We start from the raw sequence: 12,565 nt of genomic DNA, 5'->3' as shown, positions 1-12,565 counted from the left end.
GAATCTGCATTGTCACATGTTCCCAGGGATCCCTACACACATCACAGTTTGAGATGTGCTGCTTTGGAAGACCATGTCATTTGAGCCACCTGTGACTGAGGATATGGGATATGTGTTCCAAAATGGAGTATGTGAGGGTAGTTTTGAAACATTCCAGTTCACCTCAGGCCAACCAAAAACAGAAGAGGTATGGCCACATGTAGGCCAAGAGAGCCAGGGGTATTGTAATCTTCCTACAAGTAAGACTGGCTAGGGGTGCCTGGGTGGCTCAGTCAGTTAAGCCTCTGACTCTTGATTTCAGCTCAGGTCATGATCTCAGTGTTGTGAGATCAAGCCCTGCATCTGGCTCCATGCTGGGCATGGAGCCTGCTTAAGATTCTCTCTCTCCCTCTCCCTCTGCCCCTGATCCCCCTCTCTAAAAGAGAGAGAGAGATTGGCCGAATGCAACAAACAGAACCCCAGAAAACTGAAGGGGAATGAATGGAGAGAGATGTAAACTTGAGAAGTAGTTAGGGTTGTAATTTCTGATTCCTTCCACTCCCAGTTAGATGAGTAGCCAACTTCCAATTTATGATGTAACCTTAAGATGTTTATAAATATTTTAGATTTAAATTTTCATTGCTACAATATTTTTGCCCTGAAGCAACACGTTTTCCCCTGTCAATACATTAAAATTCTCCCATATTACTTTGATGCCACCATCAAGGGTATTTTTTACCCATAATACAATCAGCGTGATCACATGACATCACTAAAGTCAATTAGTGGTATTACCATCGCTCCACTTAGTGAAAATACATTGAGCAGCAGTGCTAGACACTGGGATACAATGGCGGACGTAACTGATGTGGTCACTGATCCTGTGGTGCTTCAAGACTATAAGGTTAAATATAATCATCACATTTCTAGACCCTTTCCTAAGTGTTATTAATATGAGAACTCTGATTTATTTTTGTAATAACACCATATGTGATAGACCAATAAACATTTATATTTGCATGTCTCTTGTTGTTTTGCTATATAAGAACATGATGAATGGATCAGAAACCTCTTCTGTGCTATATTTTTAGGAATATTTCCCTTCAACTTCAATATACTCCTCCCTGTAGTGAAAAGCTTTGAGAGTCCTAAGGGATGGCAGTTGAGCACATAAATATGTAAAATTCTCATTGAATTAATAGACCTGCTTTGTTGTGGTTTTTTTTTCTTTTTGGCTTGTTGGAATATAAAAATCTGGCAAGTTATCTAAAACTCTATCACTTGGGTCTCTTGGGGGGAAATGTGAGAACCGAGGAGTACAGCATAAGCTTCAGCCATCTTTGTGTCTCTAGATAGCTCTGCTCTGTCTCCAAGGGCTGCAAAAGATGATTTGTCTAACTTAACGTCAGCCGTAGGAGCTATGGAAGAAGACTGGCTTCTCTTCTAGCCATAGATGTGCAGAAATAGCATGCGAAGCCAGAGAACAGAGATGAGTGGAAATTTAACCTCCCCGCCCCCTTCCGCACCAACACCACACACACACAACCATCCCCTACTTCCTGCTCCATCACCATCCTGTCCTGGTCTTACGTTCCTTCCTTCTCCACCACAATCACATGCACTAATAGGTACTCAGCTATTTTTATGTTGTAGTCCACTTGTAAAAGCAACAACAACAAAACCTAGCTCCTTAGCCAAAAGGCAGGTAGAACTTTGAACTTTGTGCCTAGGAAGATAAGATAATAAAACTAGGTGTTAATTATCGCTGGATTAACTCAGGTGGAAGATAGAAAAAATAACATCTTTTGTGTCTTACCTTTGTCTTCTCCCTTCCCCAGTGCCCATTGTGGATTAATCATTGTCTCTGTGGAAGGGAGATAGTCCACAGAAGGGTTTGTATTCCCAGCTCCTGGTGCCCAGAAACCAATATTAATGAGCTCACTTTTGTTAGGGACTCCAGGGTTCATGTGATTGGGAGATGAGAACACATTCCTGAGCACATGAAGATGATGAGAGGCTTTTTCAAATACCTCACTTCTGCTAACAGCTGCACTCCACCCTTGTCTTTCCAAGGTTGACCTTTTGTGTCCTTAATTGTCTATTTCCAGGCATTGTCAATATGCTCTGTTCTTCCCTTGAACTTTATTATCCAAATCACCACCTTCCTCTCCATTCTCATAACCACGCTCCTGGTCCAGACTAGTTCTGTCTCCACTGTATTACAACACTAGCCTTCTAGCTATTTCCTGGGGTCCACTCTTATCCACAATAATCCATCCCATGAGAGTGATCTTCTGCAAAGGCCACCTTGTTCTATTACTTATTGGCTCAAAAATTCTAAATGAAAGACGGTGCCGCACAGTTTAATCTAGCTCTAATATATGTAAGAACACGTAGACCATAGAATCAGAAAGACCTGGATTTGAATCCCATCTCCACCAATTACAAGTTCTCCAACTTTCCCAATCTTTAGTTAAAAAAATTGTTTTTGCTGTTATTAATATGGTAAAATACATATAACAGAATATTAGCCATTTTAATCATTTTGAAGTGTACAACTCAGTGGCTTTTGTTGCATTCATCATCACCACGACTCCCAAAAATTTTTGTCACCCTAAACAGAAACTTCGTACCCATTAAGCAATAACTCCCCATCCCTTTTCCAGGTGTGCCATTCTCCTTCATTGTGTTGGCCAACTCAGAAGCTCCCTGAATCTCATTGCTCAAGAGTTTTTACAGAGTTCAATCTCCAGCTATTCTCCCCTCCCCAGAGATGTGAGCATGGGGGTGGGAGGAGGACTGGGGATTGGGATTGAAGTTCCAATCTTCTAATCACGGTTTAGCCGTTCTGCCACCAGCCCCCATCCTAAAGTTGTCTGGGAGCCCCACCCTAAGTCACTTCATTATCATAAACTCAGGTGTGATCAAAAGGGGCTTGTTATGAATAAGAAAAGACACGCCTATCACTCAGAAAACAAGGGTTCAGTTGCCCTGTCCCAGGAACTGGGATGAAGACCAAATATTTCTAATTACACCACAGCAACCATCACCACTATCTTTTTCCAAAACTTTTTCATCATCCCAAAACAGAAACTCTCTACTCATTAACCAGTAATTCCTCATTCCCTGTCCCACCAAACTCTAATCTACTTTGTCTTTATAAATTTACCTATTCTAGATATTTCATATAATTGTAATTATATTATTATAATTATATCATAATTATTATATCATAATTATATTATAACAATCATTGTATTATAATTATATTATATTATAATTATGTTATAATACCTGTCCTTTTATGTCTGGCTTATTTCACTTGGTATATTGTTTTCAAGATTTATCCATGTTGAGGGGTGCCTTGGTGGCTCAGTCAGTTGAGCATCCAATTCTTGATTTTGGCTCAGGTCATGACCTCAGGGTCATGAGATCAAGCCCCACAACAGGCTCCATGTTCAGCGGGGAGTCTGCTTTTCTCCCTCTCTCTCTCCCTCTGCCTCCCCCCACCTTATGCTCACACGGGCACACGTGCTCTCTCTCTCTCAAATAAAAAAAATAAATCTTTAAAAAACAAAAAAGATTCATCCATGTTGAACGTTGTACCAGAACTTCATTCATTTTTGTGGCTGAATAATATTCCATTATATATATATACCACAAGTTATTTATTCCTTCATCTGTTGATGGGTGCTTGGATTGTTTCCATTTTTGGCTATTATGCTACAATGAATATTGGCATACAAGTATCTTTGAGTCCCTGTTTTCAATTCTTTTGGGTACATACCTAATAGCAGAATTGCTGGGTCATGCGGTAATGGCATTTTAAGCTTTTTGAGGAACCACCCAATTGTTTTCCACAGCAGCTGCACCATTTTGCATTTCCCTTAAGCAACGCACAAGATTGCTTTGGCTATTTGGAGTCTTTTATGGTTCCATACAAATTTTAGGATTATATCTTCTATTTCTGTGAAAAATGCCATCAGCATTTTGATAGGCATATCACTGCATCTGTAGACTGCTCTATATTCTGGACATTAAATTTTTATTATGTTTATGATTTGCAAGGACTTTCTCCCATTCTGTAGGTTGTCTTTTCACTTTCTTGATGCACAGAAGTTTTAAATTTTGATGAATTCCTATTTAGTTATTTTTTTTCTATTGTTGTTTGTGCTTTTAGGTCATATCCAAGAATCTATTGCTAAATTCAAGGTCATGAAGATTTATCTCTATGTTTTTTCTAATAGTTTATGGCATTGGTTCTTCTATTTAAGTTGTTGATCCATTTTGAGTTAGTTTTTGTATATGGTGTGAGGTGGGGACTCTTCATTCTTTTGCATGTGGAAATTCAGTTGCCCATTACCATTTGTTGAAGAAAGTGATCTTTCACCATTGAATGGATTTGACAAAAGTCAATTGGCTATATATGTTTGGGTTTATTTCTGGACTTTTAATTCTATTCCATTGGTTTGTCTATCCTTATGCCAGCAGCACATTATTTTGATTACTGTAGCTTTGTAGTAAATTTTGAAATTGGGAGATGGGAATACCCTGACTTTCTTCCCCTTGAAGACTGATTTAGCTCTTAAGGGCCCCTTACAATTCCATATGAATTTGAGGACCTGTCAAAAAAAGTAAAAGGCTCTGGAAATTTGATAGGGAGTGCACTGAATCTGTAGATCACTTTAGGGAATACTGTTATCTTAACAATGTTAAGTCTTTCAATCAATGAACATGGATGTCTTTCCATTTATTTAGGTCTTCTTTAATTTCTTTCAAGAATGTTTTTTAGTTTTTATTGTACAAGTCTTTCACCAACTTGATTAAATTTATTCCCAGATATTTTATTCTTTTAGATGAAAATGGAATTGCCTTTCTAATTTACTTTTCATTGCAGGTATATAGAAACACAGATGATTTTTGTGTGTTGATCTTATAACCTGAAACTCTGATAAATTTGTTTATTAGCTCTAGCAGCTTTCATGTGGATTCCTTAAGATTTTCTCTATATAGGATCATGTCATCTGTGAATCTTCTACTTCTTCCTTTCCAATTTGGATGCTTTTTATTTCCTTTTCTTTTCTAATTTTTCTGGCTAGAACTTCTAGTAAAATATTGAATAGCTATGGTAAAAGTGGACATCATTCTCTTGTTCCTGATCATTTACTTTTAAAATACCTATTAAGTTGATGATTTAAGTGCCCTCATAAGAAGAGACAAGAGAGCTTGCTTCCCCTCTTGTTTTCTCTTCCCACCACGTGAAGGTATGATAAGACCACTGTCTACAAATCAGGAAGCAGGCTTTCACCAGAACCAACCAGGCTGGCAAGGTTTTGGGAAGTCCTGGTCTTGGACTCCCCAGCCTCCAGAATTGTGAGACATAAATTTCTGTGAAGCCACGCAGCCTATCATATTTTTCTTACAGACCAATTCCTACCCAGATTACCATAAATCCTTACACTAAAGGCCTATTTACCTCAATTCCTATTACCCAATACAGTATGTTCAACTTTTAACAAAAAGGCATGCTAAAGGCAAGAACAGAAACACAGTCTGAGGAGACAAAGCAAGAATCAGAACTAGACTCAGATATGAAACAGATGTTAGAATTATCAGAGAGGGAATTTAAAATAACTATGACTAATATGTCAATAGTTCTAGTGGAAAAAGTAGACAACATGTAAGAACAGGTGAGGAATGTAAGCAGAGGAGATTTTTTAAGGTGGTAAAATTCTATCATATGATACACTAATAGTGGATACACAGCACTGTGCTTTTGTTAAAACCCACAGAACTTTACAGCACAAAGAGTGAATCTTAATGTATGCAAATTTTGAAAAATAATTTAGGAGGTCACAATGAAATATGGAATATGGCCAAACAAATTACAACAGTATGAGACAAACTCACTATCCCAGTAGAAGGTTACAGGTCATCAGTGGGAAGAGCCAAGGGTGAGCAATGTAGTAACGGATTAGACATGGAGACATAAGTGTAAACTCATGTTTAGCTTACTATAGATACAGATGATTACACATAGAAATATTTACAGGTATACATATATATGTGGTTTAGTATACATACATATTTTGTTGCTCTGGCAACTGAGAGGTGCCAGAAGCAATGACACCCCAATAGCAATGAGCTCACCAAGTGCCCGGATTTGGGTTACATTCTCCAATAAAAGGAATCAGGGCTTCTTAGAGAAATGCCTGGTCCTAGAACTGGGGCAGGAAACATACAAGATGACTCCGGAGCATCTCAACATTCTGGAAAGGCCACACAATTCCTCTGCATAGTATATCTAGGGTCAGCTGTTTCCTCCAGGATAAAGCCAGTGGGAGCACTGGTTTCCTAGTCCCCAGAAAAAGAAGTAGGTTCCACACTCAAGCAATAGATCCATGGGCCCTTTCCTGCTTTCTATATTCTCTTTGGCAAGGATTTTCTCTTTTTTTCTCTCTCTGGGCAGTGTGACCTAACTTTCCATCCTTCCCTGGCTCCATTTAGAAGCTCTCACTGAGACATCTGCTGAGAATGGCCCTCTGAATGTGTTTCAGATTTGGTAGTTGAGCACTTGGGTATCTCACTCTCATTAAGGGGAGTGAGGAACAGGCCTCTCTGTCTTAAATGTGAGATGAAAATAACAGTATGTTGGGCAGAGCCTGTGGGAGACTATAATAATAAGCCCCCTCGATTATAAATAAGTAAGTGCCTGGTAGTGTTCTGTGCATTGACATCATGTCCGTTTACAGACTACGTACAAGGGAGAGAAGATTTCAATTCTAAGGCTCAAAGTCTATTGTAAAGTTCATAAGTGCAAATTTACTTTTAGCTATTTTTCCTACCTACTGGGAATGATTTATAACCACATGATTTGAGAGTTATTAGGTACAAAATTTTTAATTCGTCATTCTGCAGATGAAGAAACTGACATACAGAGCTGCCTGGTCATTGCATTAATATCATACAAAGATTTCATAAAAATGCCATTTATGCAAGATAAAAAACCTTATTGTAGCTGAGAAGAACTATGTAGTCTTTTAAAAGTCTTAGTAAACATTGGCTTGAATAAAATTGTACTATAGAGCCTTTGGATTAGAAGAGATCTAGAGTGATCTATAGTTTCTCCACGCTAAGCAAGGAAAGAAAGATATCTTCATCCTTTTCCCCATCTCTGTTTAACTGTTGATTATAAAGAACAGGGGTGGGATATTGAAGCTTTGTGACACATTTGGGTCATTCTAGGAAAAGATAATCCATGAAAATCCATTCTTCCAAAAACAGGTACATTAAGGAATGATTCTTTATGTTGCAAATAAATTCTCTGCCTTACAAAATTAATCAGTTCAAGACTTATTTGCATAACAATCTATCTGGTGTATATAAAAATTATTTGCATCAAAAAATTCTAGGTAGGCTATATGACTGAATTGAGAAGAGAAGTATGCTAATACCTGGTTATAAATGTAAACGTTAAGAAATTCATTAACCTGATATGATGCAAATTCTCTTCTGATTTATTTATGTTTCCTTGAAGTTTAATTATTTTTTAAGAAATTCTTGAGTTGTTTGCTCAGCAAGTCATACCTGTGAACTTGTTTGGTCTGAGAAAAGAAAGACATAAAACTGGAGTTTCAACAAAATGTATTCGTGAGCCACAGAGGAAGCTGAAATCTGTATTTTACTGTCAACAGAGTTAAGCAGATGCATAATTTTTACTGTACAGAAACTCTTTCCTCAGATCCTTGTCATCAAACTGTCATGAGACCTGTTTCTTGCCATTGTGGGTCAAGACAATTACTGTATGTTTTTCCTGAACTTTGATGAACTAACGGTATTACAGACCTATCAAATTACATGTATATTATCAGGGGCATTTCTCAAATATTTTATACTTAAAAGAAGCTTCTAGAAGTCCAGAGGTTGACAGCAGAAGTTCAGTACGCTGCTAGACATCTCATTTCCCCGCCGTCTCTCAGAGACCACAAACAGAGGTCTACTCTCCCAGGATTCGGGACAGACGAAGTGATGGCCAATAGGACCTGTCCCAGATGAGGTGTTTCCTTGTGAGACTCTAGCGTGAAGATGATAAATGGGTATACCATCTGGCTTCAAGCAAATGACAAAGCAATTTTACAACTCATGAAAGGGTGTGTTCAGTTTTGTTTTTAGGTGTTTACTCTAGACCCTGTAGATATATGGATAAAGGAAATTTATAGTATTTCTGACATTTCAAGATAAAAGTTCTGAGGACACTTTCTGTACTGAACTTCCTACTTTCGTAGCCAGATAGGGTGTAGTTTTACAAAACTACGGAAGGCTTGAATGCATGACCCAAACTCTCCACTGCCCTCCTTGTCTATTATAAAGAGTATGTACAACCAGAGTCCAATGAAGTCACTTCGTTTGGTGGGGACTATTTCTCACGCCTTCTTAGCAGATTATAGGTATTATTATTTTGCTCTTCCTCAATTCCATTTACCTGTTTGGAGAGGGACGGGGGACATTTTGAATACATGCAGCCAGGTCTGGGGCTGGAGGTCAGAAAAGTGCTACTAGCCGCACCCAGTCTGCAAATCGCTGGCGGGCCAGATGGGAGGAATAACAACTCTTCATATTTTCATAACTGCATTATGGGAGACGTTCGCTGCTTTCCTCCTCGGTGAGTTTAATTCACACCAATACTTTACGGAAGATTAGAAAAAGGAAAAAAAAAAAAAAAAAGGAATGAAAGAAAACATTTATGACAGCCCAGAGCTGGGTTTTCATGCTCCCATCGAACAAAAAAATTCCAAGATAATTATAGCTTGTAACAGATCTTTAAGGCTTATTTTGTGAATCAGATCAACTATGTATTATTTTCTGTGCTGAAGCTCAATATGCACCACAAAAAAGCTATATTTTTAGCCCAGATATAGGTTTTATGTTTTTCCTCTGAAATGATTTTCATCAGTGTAGAGGTTTTGTAAAGCCAGCCGAAAATGAAACAACATAGGGGAGCTGCTTTTTCTGTTCAGTGCTATCATTCAGCCTTGCTTGAGATCCTGACATTAAGAGATGCCCTCGCTGTTACGTCACCAAAGCTTTCTAACAACTGCACTAAGGAGTAATAGCCGTATTTTATTTCCTGCCTCTTCTCTGAGATGATTTTCTAGACTATTGTCCAGATTTGCACAAGTAAACAAGTCAGGGATTCCCACGCAGACTGTCAGTTCCTGACTGAAAGCTGGCCTCAGGGGGTGAGCCACGGAGTCACTGATCCAAAGCTGGACAAAGCCTAGAGTCACCAGGATAGTTATGTCCATTTGCAGAGGTTAAGCGAGGGGCAGAGTCAGGTCTCACCTCAGGACTAACGATGTTGCGTTCCTAGACCACCTCATGCAAGTGCTGTGAGCAGCAGGGGTTTTGTCCCTTTTGTTGGTTAAGGTGTCCATAAGCATCTGGGATAGTGGTTGGCACATAGCGGGCACTCAGTAAATATTTATTGATGAATGAATAAGTATCACTCCCAGTTTCTTGATCAAGATCATCAGCCAACTAGGAATCATACTTGACTTTCTTGTGCGACCTTACATCACCAGGGTGGGCAGCATGAGTTAGCGAGAAAAACACTCAGATCTAGTTCATAGCAGTCCTTTTTCTCAGCCAAGTAACTTTATGGCTCTATTTCCAAGACCAAATAACTAAGAGTCTTAGCTTTCTCATCTGTAAACAAAGATAATATTGGACCTACCTATTTCATGGGGTTTAATGCATATCAAAATAGATGTGTATGGTAAACTCTAAAGTGTTATAAAAATATTGTTGCTGTCAGCAGACGGACTGAGATGTGGCCACTTTACTAACAGAGATGTTGGCTGCAGGAGAGTTTAGGCAGGAACTCTGTGGCAAAAGCAACTACTCCAGCGTGAGGAAAGGCGCTGGCCAAGGGCATGCTGGGAGCCGTGACCTGGACTGCTCCTGCACTAGACCCTGCCTGGCAGAAGCCAGGGAAATTTATGCAACCCAAAGCTTGTTGGGGAGCTGCCCGTAAGAAGTGGAAGAAAACAGTGAGCTTAGAGGAGGCGCTGACTCAGGAACGGCCCGCCAGGCCCAGCCATGCCCAACCCTCACATTACCTGGAGTGTTTGACTTTCATTTTTTATTTTCTTTGAAGAATCATCCTTTTGAAATATGCAAATAATTTGTGGAAAGTTACAAAATGTTCAGTCATTCCCATTCTACTGCAGTTTTATGCAGTTGTTCGCCTCCCAATATCTAGCACAGAATGGTGGTAAGGGTGAATAGGCAGTTCGATGGGATATGGCGGGGGTGGGGGGCAAAAAAAGTCATATAATCAAGACTGTGGAGGCCAGGGGCAACTTTCTTCAAATAGATGGGTGCTCCAGGGAAGAGAGGTGAAGCTGTAAGGACACCTGGGCCCTGGACTCAGGGACACCAGGGGGCAGAAGAGAGGTCTAAGGAAGAGAAAAAGCAGTTTCTTGTCACTGCTCCCCCAAATCTTACTTAGGACGGGTTGTGAATCAGGAGGGAAGGTAAAAGGCTCTTCCTTCTTCCTCTCATTTCACTTCCCATTCCTGAGATCACAGCCCAGGAATGATATGATTATTAACATTCGTAAGTGGCCTTTCCTTTTTTTAACTAAAAAATTCAGAATCACAGACCTATACCCCTGAAACAAATAATACATGTTAATAAATTTTAAAAAAGAAAAAAAAATTCAGAATAGATAACATTTCCAATGGTTCAAAATTCAAAAGGCACAAAAGGTACCAGAAAGCCCACATCCAGTTGACTGGGGATCCTTCTGGAGCTGAATAATCCATATACAAGCAAGCACGCACTCTCACACAGACTTTCACTTTTCCTTAGGCTGCTATTTTTAATGTTCAGGAACATTAAATTAAATTGGCTTTGGGGCCTGCCTGGGAATCTGACAACCATTTATAACATTTTTTTTCCTGAGAGAAACTGTGTTCTCAGATCCACATAATCAACCTAAAGGTAAATTTCTAGAACCAAGCACATTCGTAAGTTGGAGACTTCCTGTTTGGATCTATGTTAAGCAGTGCTGAATAAGCAGAGATATGAAGAACGAGGAGATGAAAACTGAAAACTGCCTGTCTATGCCAGATTAAAGTTTGCCGTGATTTTTTTCCTCCCAAAAGTACCTTCAAGATGGGCTTTTTAGAAGCTGACATTTATTGGGCTAAGGGTTGACAAGAAGTGAGAGCAGGAAGAAACCCTCTTATGTTATCAAAATTTTCCTTCCTTGGGCTAAACAGAAGAGATCTCCATGCAAGGGGTTCTAAGGCTGTCCTCAAAAACCCGTTCCAACTGGCTGACAGCTGTCAACAGTTTCTGCATCCACGGATGGAAATCCATTAATTCCAGGCTCTCATATGGGAAATACCTTAACAAAATAAGGAGCTGAATGTATACATCTTGCTTAATGTCACTAGCTGGTATCTTCCGGGATAAAATTCGTGTTGATTGTTTCTACGTGACAAAGTCACACAAGTGTGGCTGTGTGGATAATCATTTCCAGAAACATCAAGGACCACATTGTGTTTGCAAACAATCCAGTGTGCCCAGGTTGAAAGTGTCTCCTCTTGGGGGACATTGTGGTAACTCACTACACTTCACCCACACAAATAACCACAGGTTTATTACAAAGCCTGTGTATGGACTGTAATGAACACCCTTGAAAGGATAAACATTTAGATTTCTTGCCAATAAGAGGAAGTAGTTCAACAATAAAGGGCAAGTGTGTAAACTCCCCTTTCAAATTTGTTTGGACCTAAAAAATCAACTCTTCCTTTCTTGACCAGAACCTACAGCTCAGTTAGTTTTTGCTGAAAAACAAAACAAAAGAAAAGGAACATTGGTATTGATATCATGGATTGATAGTTTTGTGCATAATTTTCTATCCTAGCAAATTTCTTGAAGGCAGGACTACTACATCTCTCAGACAGAGACACAGAGAGAGAATAGACACAGGACATTCACTTACATTTGAATTTCATACCGTGTCATACTCATTATTTTACCTCCACCACCTTTAGAAAATAGATTGCACATGGTAATATTCTCCCAAGTTGTTTGTTAAACTGAATTAAAGATCATGTCAACATGCCAATTTATTATTATTTATTATTATTATTGATTTTATTAGCACTAACTAGGTGCTAAGCTAAGCACTCTTCTAGGGGCTTTACAAATAACTTATTTAATGGGCAGCTGAATAATAAATATTTAAAAACTCAGTATTTTCTCTTTAGAATTTTAGATCCTATGCTATCTTTATTCACAGAGTCAACATGATCTGAATTTGATTGCTATCAGAGTAAAGTTTTGTTTATATAACTTTTCTTTGATTATGAAAGTAGTACATATCAAGTAAAATAAATAGGACAATACAGAAAAGTATAAAAAAGACAATAATAAAAAGATAACCTCCATTAGCATGTTCATTAGACATATATTTTGAATATCCCAGAAGATAACTAGCTGCAATTTCTGCTCATTCTGTCAAAAGAGCATCCCAGCCCCCAGTCTTTCTCTAACCTGTCATCCTCTTTTTTTT

This window comes from Halichoerus grypus, chromosome 7 (genome assembly GCF_964656455.1).
Source record: "Halichoerus grypus chromosome 7, mHalGry1.hap1.1, whole genome shotgun sequence".
In the NCBI taxonomy this organism is placed as follows: domain Eukaryota; kingdom Metazoa; phylum Chordata; class Mammalia; order Carnivora; family Phocidae; genus Halichoerus; species Halichoerus grypus.
The sequence above is the reverse complement of the archived record's forward strand: the minus strand, read 5'-3'. Positions refer to the sequence as shown.